The 23667-nt window shown below is 35.4% G+C and overlaps 1 pseudogene; it reads right to left on the reverse strand.

The window, feature by feature from the left end:
* Positions 1–21925: 21925 nt before the first annotated feature.
* Positions 21926–23667, reverse strand: part of LOC122023801 — a 53044-nt pseudogene continuing 51302 nt past the window's right edge.

Consider the following 23667-nt stretch of genomic DNA (forward strand, 5'->3'; position numbering starts at 1 on the left):
ATGTGGTTAGGTCACTACCTAAGGCATATGTGATCAGGTAGATAATATGTAGTGCAGAATAAATAAACAAACAACATGTACTAATCATGTAGTGACCAACCGAAATAAACAGGTAACACAATTACTGTTATATGTTAAACATATTATCATGCATATCAAAAGGCATAAGTCAAAGTACCCGCCTCCGAAAATAGAAAGGATCGTATCCGGTCCAAATCTGACGTCGAGATATCGTCTCGCGTCAAGGTCCTGTGACAAACAAATAAATCTTTTTATTTAGCTACACTCCTATAAATAGCTAAATAAAAACCTCCTACACTAGATTAGGGCAATAACCCAAATCAACAATCACAAAAACCAATCCTTAAACCCTTACCTCCAATTCACAGTCGTTACAAGAACCAATAGCCACTGATTCCAACCACAGCACAACCCCACAGCAAGTTCCTACTGCTGGAATCACAAAATTGCTGCCCAAATTAGAGTTGTTACTGCCGGAATCAGAAACACCCCACAAAACGTAAAAACCTCACCAATCTGTGACCTCCAAGATCAATAAGGCACGCGGCTGGAGGCTAGGGCAGAAGCAAGGAATCGGCTGGGGAAATTCGGGATGAAGGCAGTGGAGAGAAGGTCGACACTGCTCGGCGTCGGCGGAGATGCTAGGGCACAGAGGGAAGGCTCGGCCAAATTTAAACCAGACACGGCACAATAAAGGAAGAAATGGTGCTCTGCCGTGGGGAGGAAGGGAGGCTCGGTCGCCGGCACAGAGAATCGGAGAGGGCGATGGCGCTAGGTTAAACCTAGTGGCCGGCGAGGTATCGGGAAGAAGAAAAGAGGGAGTCGCGGGAGCCGGCGTTGCTTCGATCCAGAGAGGGCAGCGGCGCAAGAGGGCACAGCGGCTTCCGCAGGGCTCAACGGCGGCCGGCGGATCGTGTGCGGCGGCGAAACCGTGCGGCGTCGGTTAGGGCTCGAGAGGGTGCGGCGGCGTCGGGGAAATAGGGAAGAGATGCGGGAAATGGCTCGGGTTCGGCGACAAAAGAAAATGAAAGAAATAAAGAAAATGAAAAAAAATGCGGGAAGGATATATATAAATATAATCTTTTCCTCGCTTAAATCGGGTAGCCTAAACAGGCTTTTCCGGACCCCATTTTTATCCCCGTCAACTCGTCCGTACGAGCTCCGAAAAATTCCCGAAAAATCTCCAAAAATTCTGAAAAATTCCTTTATTAAGATTCGCCTATTTTCCGGTATTTTACATTCTCCCCCACTAATAAAAATTTGGTCCCCAAATTTCGTTATCTACCATCAGCAAGCACTAACAACAGATATAAAGTATAAATGCTGAATGGTAAATTAAATCACATACCTCAAGTGAAAAGATGGGGTATCGAGCTCGGATAGTATCCTCGAGCTCCCAAGTAGCCTCCTCGTCCGAGTGATGCTGCCATCCGACTTTAACCAGCCGGATAGTCTTATTCCGCAACTGACGCTCTTTCCGGTCGAGAATCCGTACCGGAACCTCCTCATAGGTAATGTCAGGCTGAAGGGGAACTGGAATATCTGTCAGCACATGCGTCGGATCGGGTACGTATCTCCTCAGCATGGATACGCAGAATACATCGTGGACGCCTGCCAGGGACGGCGATAGTGCCAACTAGTAAGCTACTGCTCCAATCCTTTCTAAGATCTAGAAAGGTCCAATGTATCACAGAGCTAGCTTACCTCTGAGGTCAATCTCTTCACCCCTTTCTTGGGTGAAACTCGCAAAAATACCTGGTCACAAATGGAGAACTCTAAGAGTCTCCCACTCCGGTCAGCGTAACTCTTCTAGCAGTCATATGCCTCTGACATCTTCTGTCCGATAGTATGGACCACTTTGCCTCACGTTGAGCTCTATGAGGTCCCAACAACTGGGCCTCTCGGATTCTCGTCCTGATTAACGACTGAGCAACTATGGTAACAAGACTACCCTACTCGGTCTATCCCTGCTCCTCAAGGTCTAACTCGGAGAAACCCCGAATCAAGTTTGTTACCACTACTCGGTGGCAAACTAAAGTCCCTCTAGACTTCTGGCTAAGTGCATCGACAACCACATTAGCTTTTCCCCGGTGATAGCTAATGGTACAAATCATAATCTTTCAGAAACTCCAACCATCTCTTCTGTCGGAGATTAAGTTCCTTCTAAGTGAACAGATATTTGAGTCTCCGATGGTCAGTGAAAATCTCAATGTAATATTATACAGGTACTGCCGCCAAATCTTCGGGGCAAAAATAATAGTGGCTAACTTCAGATCATGTACAGGGTAGATCTTCTTATGCTCCTTCAACCGACGAGAAGCATAAAGAGACTACCATATCGTGCTGCATCAGAACAGCGCTTAAATCCTGAATAGATGCGTTGGTGTAGAGGACATATCCGTCCTCTCCAGAAGGTAAAACCAAAATCGGAGCCGACACTAGTCTCCGCTTCAGCTCCTAAAAGCTGGTCTTGTCATCCTCAGTCCAAGTGAACTTCACGCCTTTCCAGGTCAGGCGTGTCAGTGACATAGCTATCCAAGGAAACCCTCAACATATCTCCGGAAATATCGAGCCAAACTAAGGAAGTTGCGAGCCTCTTCTATAGACTCCGTCTACTTCCAATGGCAACAACCTCGATCTCCTGTGGAACCACGGTATACTCCTACTGGTGACCGTGTCTCAAACATCTCACAGAAGACAATCAAAATATGCATACTGATCTTCACATCTAGACGTTTCCATTGTAACATCTCTAGAACTATGCAAAGATGAAATGCGTGACATACCGCTGATTCGTAATATATCACATCATCGTCTACAAAGACAATGGAATCCGATCCAAACATCCTCGACATACCAGGATCATCAAGTTACTAAATACATCTAAGGCACTGTAAGCCTATATGGCAAAACCTAAGACACAAAATATCCGTATCACAGACATTCCTATCCATAAGATCTCTGATAATAAGTCAAAAATCTGATCATCCATAACATATATCACCAAAGAATAAATCCTCCAGAGTGAGAGCAACGCTCCATCACAAGAAATCCTCAACATGTGGGAGCAACGCTCCACCACAAATAATCTGAAATATGTATCTGCAATAAATATAGGAGTAATGCTCCACTACTAGCAATCCGTAATATGTGGGAGCAAAGCTCCACCACAAAACAATACATAAGTGTCCCAAGGCACCTAACTATCCAGCTAGAGATTGTACAAGATCTCTCTACCACAACCCACTGTGGTTAACCTAGGCTATAACAACCTAGTAAACTAATCAAATCCATCATCAACTCTATCAGCATCCTAGTGGGTCATCCACTGATAGGAAAATTAGTTGATGGGTAAATCCAACAAATGACATAATGCAGTCACTCCACATTCTGCATTCAGCATAAGTAAAATCATCATGCTGCTACCAATATATACCTGGCACACGTACTCACACAATATATGTATGATCGACATATTCCTCCAATTAATATACACCAAACATACTCACAACATAGGTATAAATCATCTTGATACCTCCAACAATGCATACCAAACCCATGTACAAAATCAACATAGGTAAAATCAACAATACACCTCGAACAACACTCATATGACATATATACACATATACTTCCAATAAAGCATACTAAATCCAGGTGTGCTCACAAATCAAACATAATCAAAAAGATACCTCAAATACCACACCAATACATATGTACATTTCATAACTCAGATTAAATCGATAAAATACCTCCATCAAAACACCACCGATGTACTTATACTACAACTCAGATTTAATCGACAAGATATCTTCAATAATACATTCAGATAGATACATCGAACTACATATCTATGATCCACAAGAAACCTTCAATCATATCAGAACATGGATACATACTACTTGCAAATGGGCAATCTACCACATGACTCCTACAACACATAACAATCATAATTACATGTAACATAGACATGCAAAATCAGCACACTAGCTCAATCAAAGAGACCAACCTTATGCTACCAACACTCATGGGTTACCGGTATATCTAAACAAAATTCATGCATATGTATCAAGCATGAATACATCAATCAAAAGCAACCCAAAATAAAGCAGCCTAATCATAAAGTAACAACCCTGCTCTAGGTTCAAAGGAACTGGTACCGGACAAGAAAAATATACACACCGTGGTATAACATTGTCAGTCAATGTCATACACCACCAAGACTATATCTAATAGGGAAAATTTTATCATCATAAATTCAAATGTACTCTCCCAGTATACACTAGTAACTATTGTATCCCATAAATGTTAAGCAATTAGCTCTACACTTTCTTACATCAGCGGGGTCACATATCCCAAAGCACCCTCTAAGTTATCCCACCAGGTATATACAATCCATGGTCAAAGTTTTCATGGAATAGAATACATCGATCCTCTATAACCTATCCAAGCCGACAATGATATACGGCTGAATCCGTCCTTTCCACGTTAGTACAAAGCATGTACTCAAATGTGCTCTAGATACATAACTAAGCACAAACAACCTAAAGGTTCAAACCTCTAAAAATAGAGTATGACAATCCTCTACTAATCAACCAACAAAACTAAATCATTCATCTACTAACTAATCAAGAATACCTTAATCCTCCACAAGCAACTAAGGTATATCAAACCACGATCAAATGGTATACTACATTATCAAATAACTATATCAGTTCATGGGTCAATTCAACACTAATACATCATCTCAAACTAGAGAATGTCAATCCACATAATATCATATGAATAAATGTGTACGACCCAAAAGAAAAAGCTAGAATTCAATATCATCAAGACACCCTCATTTTTTTTTTTATCCTCAAAAATATCAGTCCACTAATATCAGATGAATAAGTCTCTACTTTCCATGAGGGTAAGTTAGCATTCAAAACATCAAATCATTATTTATCCACATAGTTTAATATCAGATGAAACAAATATCAATTTTATCATCCTGTTAACTAACCACAATTAACCAGATTTATTAAAATCAAAAATCTCATAGGCACATAAACTCTCTAGCTTCCAATTTATAATCTGATCACCAACTATAAACATCAACCTGTGAACACCATACATGATACTCACTATATCACCATCAATGACAACCCAAATAAAAGATCATCAAAATAGTTATCCACTAAAAGATCATCAACAACCACATAACATTTACTCTCTTAAATCATTAGAAATCAACACATCAAAATATCTGATCTCACAATATCCCTCAACCTCAAACCATTCTCAACAATGATCAAACATGGTAACTCCCCAATAAACAATTTTCATCGTATCGGGTACCCTAATATCCAAAAGATATGAGTATAAAAACTCAACTGACTAAGTCAACAGGAATAGGTAAGTGTCATCCACTACCCAACTAACAATAGCAGAGACTGGTATGTGCCTCCATCTCCTACTAGTAGTAACAGAAGATAAAACTACTGATGCTATGATAAGAAAATCACTAGAGATAATAATCCTTGATATCTATTAAGGTCAATCATGCTCAATGGATAACCCATCACATATAATATTTGCTACAACATCCAGACAAGTACTAAAGATAAAGTGCTAATACATGTCATAACTATCAAATTAAACATCATACCTATATGCCGTCTGGAGATGTTCCATCGCTGCCCAGCCCCCAAAATTGACCTCGGAATTCCGTACGAGAAAAACAAACACCGGAAATCCATATAAATCCAAAACGGAAGTCCATAACATAATCGAAACGGACAAATCCGTGCAACCGAAAATAACTGCCCAGACTAATCTGTCTCACAACTAGGGCTAGTATAAAAATGTCCAAAATACCAAACGCAGGTATCACACCCTGCTCTGATACCAATGAATTGGTATCAGATAAATCCCGAAAATCCAACACACGGAAATCAAATAAATATCGCCAAACTTTGGCGCGCTGATACCCAATAAACTGATATCAGATTATTCAAAGTATCCATAATACGAAAACAAAGATCGTAAAAATCCAGAACACACAGCAAGTATCGTATACCTGCTCTGATACCACTAAATTGTCACGCCCCAGAGGAGTCTCTGTCCGAAGAAATTTCGGCAGCATCTCCCCTGTACGGCGGACAATATGAAACTTTCTACATATCACATATACATCAGCCACAGGCGGCTGGAATGATAACAAAAATAAAAACAAACACCACGCAGTTAATATAGTAATCAATAACCATAGGACTCGGACTCAAAATCCACCCTACTCCACTACACTCGTAAAACTCAAATCCAACGAACTCACCTCTTCTGCCGTCCAGGCAGGCATATAGTAGAATAAAAAAAACCAAACCATCCAAAAGTCCATCAAACGGTAACCATCCGTACAATATCCATAAATAAAATCCCAAAACCAAACTAAAACATAGTCTGATGGAAGAAAAACCAAAATAAAGCAAATAACAACCTAGTAGGGAACTAGCTCTACTTGCAGATGGGGGGCCAGCGACTGGAACTGCTCCGGACAGCCTCAACCTGAAAATATATCAACAATGGAGGCGGGGTGAGTCCAACACTCAGCAGGTACAACTGATATGCATAATAAAACAAATAACAGACAACACTAATCATGCGTACAGTCTCCTGAATATGAGGAGGGTAAATGCAACTGAAATGAAATCAGAAGATAACTGTACTGACCGGATCAAAGTATAAAGGTAACAGGTCGTCAGACCGAGTGAGTCATAATCCTGTATGCATGTCAACCAATGCATCCAAACAAATGCAGCATATAAGTGCAGCAATCACAAGCAAATAAAAAAATGCAATAAATGCATATGTCAACCCCATACTCTGAAATCAATGCTCCTGTGCAATGACAGAGTAAACGGGATGCTGTCGGAGTACTCCTGTCCTGTGACCCCAAATCATAAATGGGGGAGCTCAATGCTCTCATCTCCCGGTACACGATGACGGGGAGGATATCTCTGCCGGCTACCACGCTGAGTCTCCTGACCAACGGAGCCAAACAAAGTCCACCATCTGCCGGCTACCACGCTGCTACCCTAAATGCCAACGGAGCCAAACAGAGCGGAACTGACTGCCGGCTACCACGCTGAGTCACCTGACCAACGGAGCCAAACAGCAGAACCGCCACACACCAGCCAGATATACAAATCCATGGGTGATGTGTGCAGTACATGTAACTGGCGATGAGCTCAACCAAAGTAGAGCCGACAATCGCACAGCATGCAATCATGATGCATGATACTGAACATGGCAATCTCATGAATAACATGGCATGATCCATATAAATAGATACAAAGTGTGTACCACAAGAAGACGTATCAAATAGAAGGCACACAAATCGAAGAGGGTATCAAATAAACCCTAGATCCAGAATATAACAGAGCATGTGGTTAGGTCACTACCTAAGGCATATGTGATCAGGTAGATAATATGTAGTGCAGAATAAATAAACAAACAACATGTACTAATCATGTAGTGACCAACCGAAATAAACAGGTGACACAATTACTGTTATATGTTAAACATATTATCATGCATATCAAAAGGCATAAGTCAAAGTACCCGCCTCCGAAAATAGAAAGGATCGTATCCGGTCCAAATCTGACGTCGAGATATCGTCTCGCGTCAAGGTCCTGTGACAAACAAATAAATCTTTTTATTTAGCTACACTCCTATAAATAGCTAAATAAAAACCTCCTACACTAGATTAGGGCAATAACCCAAATCAACAATCACAAAAACCAATCCTTAAACCCTTACCTCCAATTCACAGTCGTTACAAGAACCAATAGCCACTGATTCCAACCACAGCACAACCCCACAGCAAGTTCCTACTGCTGGAATCACAAAATTGCTGCCCAAATTAGAGTTGTTACTGTCGGAATCAGAAACACCCCACAAAACGTAAAAACCTCACCAATCTGTGACCTCCAAGATCAATAAGGCACGCGGCTGGAGGCTAGGGCAGAAGCAAGGAATCGGCTGGGGAAATTCGGGATGAAGGCAGTGGAGAGAAGGTCGGCACTGCTCGGCGTCGGCGGAGATGCTAGGGCACAGAGGGAAGGCTCGGCCAAATTTAAACCAGACACGGCACAATAAAGGAAGAAATGGTGCTCTGCCGTGGGGAGGAAGGGAGGCTCGGTCGCCGGCACAGAGAATCGGAGAGGGGCGATGGCGCTAGGTTAAACCTAGTGGCCGGCGAGGTATCGGGAAGAAGAAAAGAGGGAGTCGCGGGGCCGGCGTTGCTTCGATCCAGAGAGGGCAGCGGCGCAAGAGGGCACAGCGGCTTCGGCAGGGCTCAACGGCGGCCGGCGGATCGTGTGCGGCGGCGAAACCGTGCGGCGTCGGTTAGGGCTCGAGAGGGTGCGGCGGCGTCGGGGAAATAGGGAAGAGATGCGGGAAATGGCTCGGGTTCGGCGACAAAAGAAAATGAAAGAAATAAAGAAAATGAAAAAAAATGCGGGAAGGATATATATAAATATAATCTTTTCCTCGCTTAAATCGGGTAGCCTAAACAGGCTTTTCCGGACCCCATTTTTATCCCCGTCAACTCGTCCGTACGAGCTCCGAAAAATTCCCGAAAAATCTCCAAAAATTCTGAAAAATTCCTTTATTAAGATTCGCCTATTTTCCGGTATTTTACAAAGTCAACTTCCCGGTTGACTTGTTCTGGTTTTGCTCGCTTGGGTGATTGCGGCCAACCAGAATAAGGCTCACCCAAACCCAATTCCCGGCCTTCTCCTCGAGCAATCTTCCTTCCCGGCTTTACGTCCCTCGAACGTCGCACACGTTCTTCTCGCCCATCGATGTACTCTTCCGCAGCTCTCTCATCATTCGGACGCACCGAGCTCGTCGGCTCCCTTCCCGTGTCGTCCTTCTCGATAGCTGCATCTTCTGCTCGACTTCCTGCGCTCCTAAACTCCTGCACACTTGGACACAGGGATCAAAAACAAACATGACCTAACTAACTTGGTTGATCACATCAAAACAACCACGGGGTCCAACAAACTAGATTTTAGCCTAGTGTTTGACCCTCTAGACCTATCAAGTCTTTTAGCTTGCACACTTGGTAAACAAATTAGATTACATAAAATCTAACTTTAACCTTTTGTCGTATATTAAAACTTGGGTTTGATTATTAATGTTGAGTGCACTAACAATTCCAACGGTTAGACACGAAGATAATGATTATGTTGGTTCAAATCAAGATTGATTTGGGTTTAAGGTTTAAACAAGTTTGATCAGTTTAAAATGAATTAGTGTTTTTAAAGAAACTTTCTCTTTCATTTTTTTCCTCCCTATACATATTGCAACCGCTGTTATGCCATAAGCCGCCACTATGCCTTCACTCATCCCTCTTTTTTATTTTTCTCTTCCTCTTCTTCCCCATTTCTTCTTCTCTTTCTCTTTTCTAACGACAGTAAACCTACATTTTTTTCCTTCTCTTCTCAAGCACAAGAGCTTTTTTTTTCTTCTCCTTTCTCTTCTCCAACAAGCAAGAAACGCAGCATCAGTTGTTACCCTCTTTCAATAACAAGAGCAGCTCTCAGCCCTCATATCTTTTTTCTCTTCTCGTATTTTCTAGGGTTTTGTTGGCATTGTAAGAATAGCCTTGTTTTATCTTGTTTTGCTCTCTTTGTGTTGTTGCCGAGCTCACCAAAGCTAGTCGAAGTTGCTAACGAAAAAGGTAAAGCTCGTCTTTTTTTTTATTTCTTCCTCCCTGTCTTCTCTTTTATTTTTTTTTCTCAAAAGCAATGATCTTCTTTTTATTTTTTCCAATGAACAATCCTTTACAATAAAAGGAGTAAGTTGTTCCTTTCTTCTTTCATATTTTATTAATTGAAAGAAAATTGTAAAATATAAATTTTATTTTATTAGATTAATAGTTAGGATGATTATTTAAATCGAAATGGAGCTCTTATATGTAGGAATGTTAAATATTATGAAGAAATAAGATCACAAATGATTCGACTTTAAGTGATAGATACGCTTTAAGGATTGATGAATCGTTGTTTCAACTAGAATCAAGGGCTAAGGTTAAAATTTTTGAATTTAAGTTCATTTTCAACTCCTGGCTACACACTCATACCCATCAGGATCAAATTTCTATCCCCATACTCATACCCATAAGAGGATTGGATATCATCTTTACTAATAATTTTTTTTATTCTATCCATGTACCATCATTAAAAAAAAATATTAGAATTAACATCCTATCTAAAAAATTTATAATTAAAAAAATATCTACTCTTAATTTAATCATATTCAATAAAAACAGATTAACCATCAACAAAAAAATAGTGAGTGCTTTTTGGAAAAAAAAAAATCTTTAATATATAGTTGATGTTATCCTCCGCATCGTGCAGCAGTGCAACATTTTTTCAAACTTAGGTTTAGACAATTAGGATTTAAACTTTAGGTAGGGGTTAACGTATAGTATGAAATCTTTAAAATAATTATATTAGGTACTCACGGAATGTGAGACGTAACTGTTGGATCGTGAAGAATCGATAGAGGGGAGGGGTGAATATCGAATTAAAACTTTTTCAAAAGAGTATGCAGCGGAAAGTATGAAAATGAAACAATGCTAACGCGAGAACCTTTTACTTGGTTCGGAGCCAGTGTCGACTCCTACTCCAAGGCCCGCACACGAGAGTGCTTTCGATGGGCAATTCACTAGCAATTCGAAGTATTTGTTTACAATTTAAAGTATAAGAAAGCTAATGAAAATAAGCAATACTGACAAGAAAAGTATGACTAAAAAGTAGAGCGTTATCAGTAGCGTCGCAGGAGCACCAGAGATCGAATCTTTTGTTGTTGTTGGAGCTCCGCCTTTGACCCTCCTTATATAGGAGGCTCGGGGCGCCTGAAACCTTCAGGGCGCCTCGATCACGACGTAGCCGACCCAACCAGGAGGCTCCATGTGGCGACGACACGAAGACGATAAAATTTACCTCCGGGCGCCCGGACCCAAGTTTTCCAGCAGACTCCTTCCTGCAAGAAAAACTTTAGTCCGAGACAATTATACCCTGCAACACAGATTGTTAGCATAGTTTTATAGATAAGAAAAATAGTAATTAGATTCCATCTCTCCGAGACCGGAATCTAGTCAAGATCTCGACTTAGAGTTCCGAGATGGTTCTAAGTCGGATCGGCGCCTAAGTTCCCTTCCCGGAAATGCGTCCTCATAGTCACTCCCCTCCAGTGACTTACCTCCACTTACCTGCCAAACGTCCGGTCAGCCCTTCGACTCGTCTGAACTTCGTGTCAGCTATTCGGTCAGCCCGTCGACCTAGCTGGACTTCATGCCAAACGTCCGGTCAGCCCATCGACCCGTTTGGACTTCGTGCCAGCTATCCGGTGGGCCCGTCGACCTAGCTGGGCTTCATGTCAGACATCCGTCAGCCCGTCGACCTGTCTGGACTTCTCCTGCACACTCGGTCAGAGTGTTAGATCAACAGCAAAACTAACTTAACCTATTTTGTCATTCATCAAAACCTAGGTTCGACCGTTAGTGCTAACTGCACCAACAATCTCCCCCTTTTTGATGGAATGACAACTTGGTTAAGTTAGTGTAAAATGCAAGTAAAACAAGCATTAACTGGTTTTTAAGTTAGTTTTTATTTTCAATTTTGTTTTAGCTAACTTAACCACCTAACCCTCCCCCTTTGGCATTCATCAAACACAAACATATTATAAATATCGAAAAATTGCAATAAAGAATATGGACAATTATAAAAAACAAGTCAGATTGACTTGGGGGAGTTAAAATAATTAAAGATTTTGCTATTAAAGAGTATCTGTTAAAATTTTCAAAATAGCTAAGTTATCAAAAATAACTAATTTTAGAAAAATAATTTAGTAATAGGTTTGTAGATTTTCAACAGATAATTTAAACAACCATAAATTTATAAAAGCTAATTTTTCAAGTATAAGTTTAAAGTTAACCAAAAAAAAAAATCCAAACTTCCAAACATAAGTTTATATGTTCCAAAATTTTCAAAATAAACTTGAACTTGAAACATTTTTCAATCATGAGTTTTATAAAAGTAATTTTATAAAAGTAAGATTTTAAAAAAATAGGTCAGATTTAATGTTCAAAATCTAATTCTTCAAAGTTAAGTTTGTGAAATCTAATTTACAAAATTAAGTTTTTATTTTCTTAAGTTAATTTTCAACATTAAGTTTGAAAAATTGTAATTTCAAACTGGGTTTGTAACATTCGATTTTCAAAACCAGTTTTCAAACCAAGTTTATAACATATAATTTTCAAATCCAAGTTTTCAAACCAAGTTTATAACATATAATTTTCAAATCCAAGTTAAAAAAAAAATTAACATAAAACTTAGTTTTTCAAAGGTTATGTTTCATAGACACATTTCCAAAACATTTTTAAAAGAATATTTTCCAAAACCAAATTTCAAAAATACTTTTAATAAAAAATAGATGTGAAAATATTTGCTAAGAATATTTAATATAATATTTTCAAAGTAATTTTTTTTTAATAAATTGAGGTAGAATTTTTAAAGAGATTTTAAAGAGAAAATTTAAAAAAATAATACTTAAGGAGATAATTAAAAAATACACCTCCCCTGAATTTGATACTCTTTTAATTTAATACTCTCCCTTAATTTATTAATCCTCCTTATTTTATTACTCCCCCTTAATATAATGCTAAGGTTTGGGTGTGTTTAATTTCAAAGCTCTAACATATTTTTCTACCTAAGTGTTCTAGGGGATTTTGTAACATTTACATAATTATCTCTGTATCCTTGGTATAATTGTTTATTTGAGTTTAATTAATCAATAATTAATTTTAGATTCAGGTGCTTAACTTCAGTTTAAAGTTAAATAAGATAGGATTTTATTAATTCAATAACAATTAATCATTATCAATAATTTATCGATTAAATTTTACTTGATTCAAATAATTTAAATTTCATATTAATTGATTGAATTGATTTAATGAAAGTGCTACTTATAATTTTAACTATTCATTTACTTCCTTTTAAGTAGGATTAATTTAGTTTAAAGTTAGCATTAATTCGAAGTTAAATTTATTAAAGTTCTTAAACATAGTTAAGGTTCAATTTGAATCAATCATTAATAATGATAAATTATGATTTAATTATAGTGAAATTAAGATTTTGATTAATGTTAAAATCAAGATTTATTAAGTTAAATTAAGGTTTAGTTAACATATTTTAATGTAATTTGAATTTAATTATTTAATTTTATTTTATTTAACTTTAAGTTTACTTGAAATGTTTTTTTTTTAAAATTAATTTTTTTAAAAAAATAATTTAAGTTAAAAATATTTTTTTTTTTAAGTTAAAAAGGATTTTTCATATAATTTTTGAAGACGATTTAAGTTTAATTTTAATTGTAAATTTTAACTTGAGTTTAAATTTTAAGTCTTAAACTTAAACTAACTTTAAAATTTTAATGTTAAGTTTTAACTTATATTTTAAATTTAATTTTAAACTTTTTTTTTACTTAACTTAAATGTCATAGTTTTTTTTTAAAATAACAAGATTTCTGAAGTTTTTTTTTATAAATGATTTTTTAAAAGAAAAATTTTTTAAAGTAGTTTTTAAACTTTTAAAATTATTTTCAAAAGAATATTTAAAAATAATTTTAAAAAAATTTTAAATTAATTTTTAAAAGAAATTTTAAAATGATTTTAAAAAGTTTAAAATAATTTTTAAAAGAATTTTGAAAATGATTTTTAAAACTTTTTAAAAGAATTTTTAAAATTATTTTAATTTTTTTTTTAAAATAATCTTTTCAAAGAATTTTCTAAATTATTTTTAAAAGTTTCTTTTTTAAAAAAAAATAATTTTTTTAAAATGATTTTGAAAAGTTTTAAAAGAATTTTTTTAAATGATATTTAAAAGAATTTCTAAGAGGATTTTTAAAATTATTTTTAAAAGAAATTTTAAAATGATTTTGAAAAGTTTTAAAAGAATTTTTAAAATGATTATTTTAAAATTTTAAAAATAATTTTTAAAAGGATTTTTTTAAATGATTTTTAAAATAATTTTTAAAATAATTTTTCAATGATTTTTAAAAGAATATTTAAAATGATTTTGAAAAGTTTTTAAAAGAATTTTTAAAATGATTTTTTAAAAGATTTTCAAATAATTTTTAAAATGATTTTTAAAAGTTTTCAAAAAGAATTTTAAAATGATTTTTAAATAATTTTTAACAGATTTTATAAAATATTTTTGAAAATGATTTCTAAAATTTTTTTAAAAGAAGTATTAAAAGATTTTTTAAAATGATTTTTTAAATAATTTTTAAAAGAAGTTTTAAAGGATTTTTAAAATGATTTTTAAATTGATTTTTAAAAGATTTTTAAAATGTTTTTTAAAATATTTTTAAAATGATTTTTAAATAAATTTTAAAAGATTTTTAAAATGATTTTTAAACAATTTTTAAAAGAAGTTTTAAAAGATTTTTAAAATGATTTTAAATAATTTTTAAAAGAAGTTTTAAAATATTTTTTAAAGTGATTTTTAAATAATTTTAAAAAAAAATTAAAATATTTTTAAAATGATTTTTGAATAATTTTTAAAAGAATTTTTAAAATTATTTTTTAAATAATTTTTAAAATAAGTTTTAAGGGATTTTTAAATTTATTTTAAAATAATTTTTAAAAGAAGTTTTAAAAGATTTTTTAAAATGATTTTTAAAATCTTTTAAAATATATTTTAAAAGGATTTTTTAAAAGATTTTTAAAATGATATTTAAAAAAAAATAAAAGAATATTTTAAAATATTTTTAAAATGATTTTTAAATAGTTTTTAAAATAATTTTTAAAATAATTTTTAAAACAATTTTTAAAACAATTTTTTAAAGTTTTTAAAATAATTTTTAAAAGGATTTTTTAAAAGATTTTTAAAATAATTTTTAACATATTTTATAAAAGAGTTTTTTAAATGATTTTTAACAGATTTTATAAAAAAAAATTAAAATGATTTTTAAAATATTTTTAAAATAAGTTTTAAAATATTTTTTAAAATGATTTTTGAATAATTTTTAAAATAATTTTTAAAAAAATTTTAAAATAATTTTTTAAATAATTTTTAACCGATTTTATAAATGATTTTTAAAAAAATTTTAAAAGAAGTTTTAAAAGATTTTTTTAAAATGATTTTTTAAATAATTTTTAAAAGAAGTTTTAAAGGATTTTTAAAATGATTTTTAAATAATTTTTAATAGTTTTGAAAAGATTTTTAAAATGATTATTAAAGGTTTTTAAAATAATTTTTAAAAGGATTTTTTAATAGATTTTTTTTACATTAATTTTTAAAGTTAATATTTTATGATAAAAAAAGATATAAGTTTAATTAAAAAATAAATTTAATTTTAATTCAAAATTTAATTTAATTTGATTTGATTTTTAATTTGATCCTTTAATTATCGCAACCGATCTAAATTATCAATCAGGGAATCCTATGATTTTGTGAGATGAATTTGATTCAATTATTAGTTTTGGTTTAACTTTTTGTTAGATTCAGGTTTAACTTTGAGCTCAACAAATAGGCATTTTCGGATAAACTTCTGGGCTATGGTGAGTCACTTGGACATTATTAGAGTAATCATGTCTTCGAGGTTTTCCAAATAGTCCTATCCATGGAACTTAGTACAAACCTTGGTCTAACTAGTTAAGATCTGTAAGGGATAACTTCGGCTAGTTCCACTTAGCCAAATGTACCAGGTCGAAGTCATATCTTCTTAGACATGCATAGACTAAGCTTCCGTAACGTACTATCATCCAAAACTTCACCAGTACCGTGGGTCAAGTTAAACTCGGTTACTTTTTAACTAGTCCTAATTACCCTGCCGGGTAGGTTTATTTGGATTACCCTGTCGGGTAGGTTAGTTTTGGAGGTGTCAGCTATTCTGGAGCCTCCCCCTGAATTATTGGCTTTCCTTTTAAGATTTTCGTATGATTGAAGTTAGTTTCAGTTAAGATTTGATGTTTAATTTGTAATTTAAATTTAAGTTTTTAATTTTGAATTAATTAAATTAGTCAAATTATCTTTCTTTAAACGAGTATATTTAATATTTAAATTTTCTTTCAATTTTAATTTTATTAAGTTAATTGAATTATCTTTGTTTAATAGATTATTGTTAATGTTTAAATTTTTATTAATTTTTTAATTTGAATTAATTAAATTATTTGATTTATATTTCCTTAAAGGTTTATCTTTTATCCATTTATTAATTGTTAATTTTGAAATTTCTAGATTATCTTTGTTTAATATGTTATCTTTAACATTTAGTTTTAAGTCGGTTAAATTTAGCTTTGATTTTATCCTTATATTTTCTTTGTCTTTTAAGTTGATATGATTAGTTGAATTCATTAGATAAGTCTTATCTTTAAAACTTAATTTTTTGTTAATTAAATTATCTTGGATTTAGATAGGATTTTTCAGATTGATATTGTCTAGATTATTAAATAATTTATTAATTTTATCCAGATCAATATTGACCTTATCATCATTGTTATTTGAATTTTCAGATTTGTTTAGGTTTAAATTTAGATTTTTAGGGTTATTAATTATTTTCAGATTTTCTGAATTTTCTAAATTAATTAGATTTGTTTTATCAGAAAATATCATAGGGGTATTTTTACAAGTATTGTCAGCTACACTATTTGCACAGATATTTTCAGAAATATCCAAATTAACATACATATTCTTTAAACTACTATTAGCAGGGGTATTTTGGTAATTACAAACCTTGAGCACAACCCCTAATTCAGTAGGCTTTTTTGTTGGATCTGACTCAAGTTTGGATTCGATTTCGACTTGATCGTCTAACTCCAACGGCTCCTCGTGAAGTTTGATCAACTGAGTCCAAAGCTTATATGCATTCTTGTACTTTTTTAGTCTACATAAAACATTATTAGGTAAAACATTACAAATAATTTTACTTACATTTTTGTTCAGTTCCGAGTCCTGAGAAGGTTTTCTCAATATTAGCACATTATCGAAATCTAAGTTTTCTAAGAAGCATTCCATTAACCGCCTCCAGTAGTTGAAATCTTGATCGTATGGTGGTGGTTCGTGGGGATTCCGTCCTTCTTGAAGAGACATTGGTCTTGCACACAAGGAAACAACGAAAAAAGTCCCAAGACTTGGTCTTGGATTAACAGTGTTGGAGAAAAAAATATAGTATTTCACTATTTTTGAAAAAAAAAAAATATTATTAAAATATTAAAAAAATATATTATTTCAAATTTTTGAAAATATAATATTTTGTCAATACTAAACAATGGTGAAAAGATGACGATGTATTTTTCAAAAACAGTTTTGGAGGGAAAAAACGAAAGGCGTAAGATTTTATTTTAAAGACAAACGATGTCTAATTTCCTAAAAAAATACCCCCTTTGTCTGATTGGTGGTTGCACCAATTCAGAGCGGTACCTATTCTGATACCACTTGTTGGATCGTGAAAAATCGATAGAAGGGGGGGGTGAATATCGAATTAAAACTTTTTCAAAAGAGTACGCAGTGGAAAGTATGAAAATGAAACAATGCTAACACGAGAACCTTTTACTTGGTTCGGAGCCTGTGTCGACTCCTACTCCAAGGTCCACACACGAGGGTGCTTTCGATGGGCAATTCACTAGCAATTCGAAGTATTTGTTTACAATTTAAAGTACAAGAAAGCTAATGAAAATAAGCAATACTGACAAGAAAAGTACGACTAAAAAGTAGAGTGTTGTCAGCAGCGTCACAGGAGCACCAGAGATCGAATCTTTTGTTGTTGTTGGAGCTCCGCCTTTGACCCTCCTTATATAAGAGGCTCGGGGCGCCTGGAACCTTCAGGGCGCCTCGACCATGACGTAGCCGACCCAACCAAGAGGCTCCATGTGACGAGGACGCGAAGATGATAAAATTTGCCTCCAGGCGCCCGAGTACCTCCCGGGCGCCCGGACCTCCGGGCACCTGGGTACCTCCCGGGCGCTCGGACCCAAGTTTTCCAGCAGACTCCTTCTTGCAAGAAAAACTTTAGTCCGAGGTAATTATACCCTGCAACACAGATTGTTAGCATAGTTTTATAGATAAGAAAAATAGTAATTAGATTCCGTCTCTCCGAGACCGGAATCTAGTCAAGATCTCGACTTAGAGTTCCGAGATGGTTCTAAGTCAGATCGGCGCCTAAGTTCCCTTCCCGGGAACGCGTCCTCACAGTCACTCCCCTCTAGTGACTTACCTCCACTTACCTGTCAGACGTCCGGTCATCCCTTCAACCCGTCTGGACTTTGTGTCAGCTATCCGGTCAGCCCGTCGACCTAGCTGGACTTCGTGCCAAACATCCAGTCAGCCCGTCGACATGTTTGGACTTCGTGGTAGCAATCCGGTCGGCCCGTCGACCTAGCTAGGCTTCGTGCCAGACATCCGGTCAGTCCGTCGACCTGTCTGGACTTCTCCTGCACACTCAGTCAGAGTGTTAGATCAATAACAAAATTAACTTAACCTATTTTGTCATTCATCAAAACCTGGGTTAGACCGTTAGTGCTAACCGCACCAACAGTAACATCCTTATATATATATACAGAGAGAGCCTCACGGATTGACATGGTAATCATATGGATAGTTACTCCAATAAATTTTGGGATCAATTTCTAAGATATGTAAAATAACATATTAGATGTCTAACTATATGTAACAACCCAAATTTCCTCATTTCGAGTCTTAATAGTATTTAAAAATATTTAGAAATACTATAGAAATATTCTAGAGATTTTTAAAAAAATTTTGAGTATTTTTATGTAATTTTTGGAGGTCGTTTGGTATTTTTACTAAACGAAAGAAGTTTCGACAAAAATAAAGTCCAAGCCGAGATTCGAACCCGCAACCTTCGGCTGAACCAAGTCTTAAGCGAATCCAGCTGACCAAGTGTCCAAGCGGACGATGCTGATCAGATAGGTAACGAAATATATTTAAGTGGTAGATAGTTAATAGAATACCTAGTTATAAAGAGAGGAACTTAGGAAATTTGACCATGACCTAAACTTTTTTCCCCTTCTTCCTCTCGCGTGCGCGACGCCGTTCTTTGCTCGGGCGGAAACACAAAGGAGGCTAGGGCTTCACTCCGGCGGTCGGTCGAGGGGGTTTTCCGAGAGATTTCTTCATCCTCACAATCCTCTCGGCAAGGAGAACACGTAGGCGCAAGAAGAGGTCGGAAAACTCGAGTTATCCGAACCCTAGAAGCCCTCCTAGTTCAGCTGTGAGTCCAAGAAGCAAGGTAAGTTGCTACTCACCTGCGGTAAGAGTAGTTCCGAACTTGATTTGGTGTTTCCTTGTATTTTTTTTTAGTATGCCGTGTAGATGAATGGTTTTTAAAAGTCTCTGTTGTGAGTTTCATTAAGGATACAAGAGGGGAATTGTTTAGGTTTGATATTAGGTTTGATATGTAGTTGTCTTCCGCTAATAGTTCCTTATACATGTGGTTTGATCTTACCGTATGGATTATAGCATTTCTGCTATAGGTTTTCTGTTAAACCTAAAAAGAACAGCCCTTGAAGTTAACATATCAAACTTAGATTTCCTTGTGTTTGCAGCAAGCACGAACAGCTCTATTGGAGCTTAGAACAACCCCTCTTGGAGCTTGTTCCAGTCCGGATTTCTTTTGTTATATACGTGCATGAAAGGGAGTGAATAGATTTTGTAGTAGTGCAGATTTTTCGCTTGTGTAGCAGCAGGTTTTAGCTTGATTTGTGCCAAAAAAGGGGCATGAATAGAGGAGCTTACTGTTAGTTTTGTTGTACAGTTTTCATATTTTTATAGCAGTGCACGAGTAGTTCTTTTTCTCTGCTGTTTAGACCTTCATATGCTATGAATCTGCACGAGCAAATTTTTCCTTATTTCCTTTGATGTTTAATTCCCCTTTCTGCTGTTTGCGAGCATGAGCAGTTCCTCTTTGCTTTGCTGTTTGTGAACATGAGTAGTTTCTCATGTGCTATCAGTTAAGCATGTGTATTTCCTTTGTTGTTAACAAACATCGTTAAGCTTATAGTGCAGTTTTGTTAGCACAGTATGCATATTTCTGTTAGCTAAATATGCAGAATTTTGATTAGCATAGTATGTAGTTTTATTGAGCATTTCAGTACAGTTTTATTAAGTATTTTCATGTAATTCTGTTAAGCATTTCAATACAGTTTTATTAAGTATTTTCATGCAATTCTGTTAAGCATTTCAGTGCAATGTTAATAAGCATTTTAGTGCAGTTTTGGTATGAGACATCCTTTTATTAGAGGTATTAACAAGTATAAGAAAGATAAAGAAAAGAAAGAAAAAGGCCAAGGCCTTAAGTAGATCCCAAAGTCAAGACTTTAGGGATTTTAGCATACAAGGTACTTGTTAAAATGTCAAGACATTTAAAGAAGTAATTAAGATATTTTACTTTGAAGAGGCTAGTACCCGACTTCCAAGGTTGTCGTTAAACAAATCCAGGTGACCAATTCCAAGGTCTTAGCCCTAGTAAGACCAAGGTCTTTACCCTCGTAGGACTTGTGACTAGCTACCACAGTCTCTATTAGGGAGCGCGCTTTGGTACTACGCCTGGGCCCAAGAGAAGTTGATTATTATTTTAAAGTATTAAAGTATAAGTTTTTAAACAAGTGAAATAAGATTCAGAAAGTGTTTAAAATTCAGCAAGTGTAGTTCTTTATGCTAGCATGATTGTTTAGATTTACCTTACATGTTTAGCATTTCAGTATGTTTCTTTTGCTATTAGATGAGCATGAGTAGTATCTTCTTTTGAGCCTTCAGTTTCCAGATTTCTTTCAGCTTACATGCATACTCAAGTTTTTGTGAGTTAGATAGCACTTACTAAGAAATTTTGCTTATAGTTTGCATTTCCTCTTACTGCAGATAAAGGAAAGGAAAAGCTATAGCAAAGGAAGGCGACAAGGAGGTGTTTGATGATATGTGTGATGCTTGGACTATGGAAGAGACTTGGGCGTTATTATGTTTCCGTGTTTTAGTGATTAAGAAACTTTTGGAGATTGTACTTTAAGTTCCATGTTATTTGAGATTATGTTTGTTTTAGATTGCATGCTAAGATGAACTTAGTTTAGTAAGTATGTACCTTTGGTGTTTGCATGGAGATATATTTTTATATGTTTCTGTTATTATGAAATATATGTGCATGTTCATTTTTAGAGTATTGTATTGTATTTTAGTCATGTTGAGCTGCATATACTCTGCCAAAATTTTAAATTTTCTGGAAAAAAAATAAGTACAGATTATTATATTAGTTAAGTAAAAATCTATAATAGTTACGTAACGAACACCTTTAGAGAATAGTAAGAAGGATGGTCATTACACTATATATATATATATATATATATATATGAGAATGCTAGCCTATATATATACGAGAATGCTAGCCTGCGGTGCATTTCGTGCGGTTTTGGTGCGGTTGTCTTCCTGATCGGTCTCTGGACCGATCAGGGAACCTCCTGATCGGTCAGGGAACCTCCTGATCGATCTACAGACCGATCAGGAGGTTCCCTGATCGGTCACCAGACCGATCAGGAAGGTAACCGCACCAAAATCGTAAGAAATGCACCGAGGAGAACATTTCTCTCTCTCTCTATATATATATATATATATATATATATATAATCAGTTATGAATAGAATTTTATTAAACCCTCCTCCATACCCAATTACCTTTATCTTATTCAAATATTTAATCGGACCTAAAAAAAAATCCCTCCATACTCTCCTCCATTCAAGTCTAATATCAGATCCCGAATTAAACTTGGATGAAATTATCATCCCTTTAGCTAGATGGAAGCCTTTAAGAAGTGGCATGAATACACTTAAAACAGAATCGGCGAAAACAAAAATAATTGTATTTCACAACAAAATCATCTGATGATAACAAGACTATAAACAAAATTGCATTACATGGATGATATATACAAATTGGGCTCAAGAATGGAAGTTGACTGATGGAGTTTGGATACTGACGACCATAAGTTCGAAGTTCCGATATGAAACAAAAAAGAAACACCTGGTTATTAGACAGCTTCAGAGCAATAATTACTAACCGAGGATGCCTCTAAAAAACTGCATAAACCTCGGTACTTGAAATTTCAAAGAGATTGTCTGCAATCAAAACAATTACGCTTCTAAGTATATCAACAGCAATGCTTCTGCGAGAATCAGCATAGAATGTGCTTCGAGAGTGATTCACACGGAGTTGAACACCTAAACTTTGAAAAGGTTGTCTTTTATCTGGCTTGATGGCATAAATAATCGAAGATCAATTGGAGGATGAGCTAAATTTCTGTACACATCATTTATCTTGAAGTGCTACTATACATTGTCACGAAAGACCTGCGAGGTAACCAAATCTTTAATAATAAGGCGAAGAGGAAGAATAAGCATCATGCACTGACAAAACTAAGAGGATATGCAGCCAAGAAATTCCCTGCCTGTCATTAAGAAACAGTCACCTTTACTAGACAGAAGAAACTTTGATTCAGATTGTCTGTCAGTTGCATCTTCTAGCAACATGAAAAATGAACTTGGTATGGATTCCACTTGACAGTGGAACATACCGTTAGATGTCACAAGAGGGTGCCAAGGTCATTTGACAGCAGCTGGATACCACGTATTTGCAGGTAAGGGTTCTCTAGAAGTTTTTCATTGTTACTCTACCAAGTACAAAAGCAGAAACTGATTAATCAACACGTTGATATTACTCGAACTATACGGAAACGATTCATGTCAAGGCTGCAACCCATCAACTCAGAAGGTGTACCTGTTGTGCTTTGAAAATAAGACTGTGAAGCATGCGCTGATAGGTTTCTGGTTCTTCTGTCATCATTCTCTGATTGGATTGTGAATTTGTTAATAGCATGAAATAGAATAGGTGGTGAGTTGTAAATGACAAATGTATGCTATACCTTCAAGAGAAAAGCAGCAGAATAATATGCTACTCGTGAATCCATGTCATCTAACAGGCCTCTGTAAAAGTTTGAACTTGTATCATCAAACAAAAAACAACACAATTATGTAGCATCCATGATGAATTTGAGGTGATGGCGTACCTGAAAAATTCTTTTCCTTCTATCTCCAAAAGTGCTCCCTGATCAGCAGTACATTTACCAATTAAAAGTAAGAGGAGGGTAGCTCTTATGTCTGATGTAGCACCTTGTATGTTCCCTCCTCCATTACTGCCCACGGCGACACCTAATGCAACATCATCAGCTGCTGCCCCAGCAAGCTGTATCAGCGGCCAATAGAACAAGGAAGCAGGAACACGGGCTACTAGCTGCATAGGAGCAATTGCATGCCCTCGAAGAAGCAATGCTGCCATAGAAGTTGTCTCACAAATTAAGCTATCTTGATCAAGATCATTAAGAGAGACAGCTGTCTGTGGAAGCTTATCTTGTGATTGCTTAGGCCTTGGTCCTTCAAAAGAAACATGAGTTTCTGAGCCACTTTCACGAGTATGAGTTGTGCAACCAAACAGATGATTCAGACCATTGAAATCAACAAAAGGAGCACGTGTGGCAGAGTGAAGCCTAAGGCATAATTGAGCAAATAACATATCACACATCTGCAGAAAC

Source organism: Zingiber officinale, chromosome 9B, assembly GCF_018446385.1.
Source record: "Zingiber officinale cultivar Zhangliang chromosome 9B, Zo_v1.1, whole genome shotgun sequence".
NCBI classification, from domain to species: domain Eukaryota; kingdom Viridiplantae; phylum Streptophyta; class Magnoliopsida; order Zingiberales; family Zingiberaceae; genus Zingiber; species Zingiber officinale.